Below are 3445 nucleotides of genomic sequence, written 5' to 3' on the forward strand. Positions count from 1 at the left end.
ATGCTGATTCACTAGACAGGCAAATGGTTTGCCTATCTAGTGAATTAGAACTCATGATTATCAATGAGGACTTTATTATCATTAAAAACTACATACTAAAGCTACACAATGCATTTATTACGTCACTATTATATGTACTTAAATATGTTATATTACCTATTGGCAGCTTTGGGTGGGGGCAGGAAGAAGACCCTGTTATTAGATTGGGGACTCAGCTACATTCGTAAAGATAAAGCGCTTTATTTACGTTATAACACTGTGACACGAGATGGCGCTGTGGAGTCCTGTCTTTTGCCCACAGGATTTCCCTGAATGAAGTTTACAACACATTTAATTGAATCACTTCTTTGATGTGTCTAAATCCAGCCTAGGTCCTAGGTGCAAAGAAGTTGCTTACTTGGATGAAACTCACGTTCAGCACCAAATGGAAGCACAGCCATTCCCTGAACAAATGGCTTTTTGTGGAACGGATTCTCTTGGGAGATTGTGGACTCTCCTTCACTGAAGACTTTTAAGCAGAGGTTGGATCTCTCTCTGTCATGGATGCTTCCAGCTTCGCAAGGGGTTGGACTCAGGGTCCCTTCCAGCTTTACAATTCTATGTTTCTATGACCGCACCAGTCAGCTCTTTGGGGGTCTGGAACTCAAGAGGCAGAGACTCATCACGATAAATCTGATTCCTGTGATCAAGCCAGTTGCTATCAGCCATCCAGCACCTTGACTGAAGCAACAAGTTCAGGAGTCTATCTATTTGCTGCTGGTTATTTGTCTGTTGGCAACAGGAACATCAGGTTGTGCAATCACATGACTTTCAGGTTTTACCGTACAGTACAACACCATGCATGGACCCTAATTTAGCATGCCTCACAGGCTGAAATTTCTGTACATTGGGTTGCAGCGAAAGGCACAGGACTGATTATTGTAGAAAGGTGACTATGCTAGTGGAAAAGAAATGGGAGGAGGCGGGTGGGACTCTACACTCACTTAAAATCAGCGTCAGTGCCTATGTGCCTTCTCAGTGGCAGTTCCCAGATTTTGGAAATCACTCCCTGGAGAAGTTAGATGGGCTCTCTCCTTGTCCTTTTGCCACCAGGTGAGGACTTTCTTGTTCCAATAAGCTTTCGGGAACTGACTGCTTTTAATAAAAGCACTGGCGTTGTGCTGCTTTTATGGAAATTATTTGCATGGTTTTAATAGGTTTTTTTTTTAAGTACATACTGTATATTGTTTTAATTCTATCAATGTTTCATTGTTTTCTTCTTCTTTTATGTTTTTAACTGTTCTTATTTTTATCTGTAAGCCTCCTTGAGTCCCTGTCAGGGGAAAAGGTGGGGTAGATATAAATAAATAAACAATAAAAACAATGAAAATAATAAATGATGCTAATAATTCAGCAGCAGGCTGCCTTCTGGAAAATGGAATTTGAATCTCTCAGGCAAGACTGTGTCTCTACCTAGCAGCGTTCCCACCCTCAAGCAACACGTCTCACGTGATTTTCAAAAGTGTCAACGCGAGGAAAGATTGTCCCCACGGATACATGAAAACCCATCCACACCTCAGGCGAAGTGATGATGGTGACAGGCTATCACATTGAAGGTGGGCAGCATAAACTAGCATTCACTCCCGTGCTTTGGAACACGTGCCGTTGGTTGGCAGGCTGCTTGAAAAAGAAACAAGAAACAAGAAAACAAATCATAGCAGGAAACAAAATGGGACAAACCGCCCACTCCATCTTTTATTGAGCCAGTGCAATAGTGACACGACCGGTGGCATAAACTGGCAATTCACTCCTTTTATGCCATAGGGTAATGCTATCAAGGTAAAGGTAAAGGGGACCCCTGACCATTAGGTCCAGTTGTGACCGACTCTGAGGTTGCAGCGCTCATCTCGCTTTATTGGCCGAGGGAGCCGGCGTACAGCTTCCGGGTCATGTGGCCAGCATGACTAAGCCGCTTCTGGCGAACCAGAGCAGCACACGGAAACGCCGTTTACCTTCCCGCCAGAGCGGTACCTATTTATCTACTTGCACTTTGACGTGCTTTCGAACTGCTAGATTGGCAGGAGCAGGGACTGAGCAACGGAAGCTCACCCCGTCACGGGGATTTGAACCGCCGACCTTCTGATCGGCAACTCCTAGGCTCTGTGATTTAACCCACAGCGCCACCCGTGTCCCAAATGCTATCAAAAGCAGTGTCTATTTTTGCAATGACCAATCCTCAGGTGCCATCTTCTTAAGGGGACTGAGGTGTTGCCCATGCGCAACATCACACAACGACCTGACATCGCATGCACAACACCAGGCGGCGAAGCCAAACGCTCTCTGGATATTGAGGGGGCTTGGAGGAACTGCCTTGGCCCCGAGGAGTTGGTGCGCCTGCCCCAATCCATCCCTGAGCCATAACATTTAGAATGGGTGGAGAATCTCACAGGCTTCTCCTCAGGCCATACTGACTCTGCCCAGGCCACACCACTCACAAGCTTTGCTTTGCACTGTGACTATTTTTGCTTGGCTGAAATGTGTCCCTGAACTCTGAAAATGTCCCTTGCTTGTCTGGAAGGATTGTGTGTTGTGTGTGAAGGAACGAGCCTACTGCACAAAGATAAATTTTCCCCATGACAATTAATCGAGCTTCTGGTATATATTTCTAGTGGCTAACACACGGGGCTTGGCAATTCACAATATGATAGCCAGGCACCAACCGCAAATGTTTCTGGATAACTGTAATGGATTGGGGGGGGGAGGACCAGTCAGCACAGAGCGATTATGGCAGTGTAGCACACCATATTAAATCAGATATTATTTTGCAAAATAAGTCTGAGGGTTTTGTGAATATACTCCTGTATACTGTTGTTCTGGCTAATGTAACTATTTTTAGTGCAATCCATTATAACTTGTACGGATGAGAGAAGGATGAGCGAATCTTTGGGAAGGCAGGTCTGCAATGTGGCCAGAGTTCAGCAAGTTCCAGTGACTGATAGCTATAAACAGGACCTTGTTTTAAGCAAAACATCAGGTTACAGGAAATGTAACATTCCTTGGGAGTTTAAACTGCATGTTCCAAGATAGCTGCACCCATTTTCCTAGACCGTAAAGGCACAGTGATGGGGACAGAGATGATAACCTTTGTTGTATGGCTGAGAGCTCTTCAATAATTGAAATCAATAAATATTTTGAAAACTGGTACCACTCCCTTGGTCTCTGTGCCTTTCCTCTTTGCTTCAGGTTGCATTTATGACAGCAGGAGCCATACAACACACTTTGATGTGTGGTCAGTCAGGCCCCGTCCTAGCTAAACTGCTGCTGCTTGACAAAGACTTTTCTATTCTATAAGGCTTTTAATGTATTATGCCTGTTACTAACTTTTTACCTGAGGCTTTCATTTGTTTTAAACCCTGTGTTCTTTTGTTGGTCTACTGATAGTTGTGTAAAACGTTTTGTGGCCAAC

The 3445-nt window shown here is 44.5% G+C and overlaps 1 long non-coding RNA gene across 1 annotated transcript; it reads right to left on the reverse strand.

Annotated features, from left to right (window-relative positions):
- Nucleotides 1–1232: 1232 nt before the first annotated feature.
- Nucleotides 1233–3445, reverse strand: LOC310761706. The gene is made up of 3 exons (XR_014547678.1): nucleotides 3368–3445; nucleotides 1555–1656; nucleotides 1233–1312 (listed from the first exon to the last, which is right to left on the reverse strand). It is a non-coding gene; the product is annotated as an uncharacterized lncRNA (long non-coding RNA).

Source organism: Podarcis filfolensis (genome assembly GCF_964270895.1).
Source record: "Podarcis filfolensis genome assembly, chromosome: 4".
Lineage (NCBI taxonomy): Eukaryota > Metazoa > Chordata > Lepidosauria > Squamata > Lacertidae > Podarcis > Podarcis filfolensis.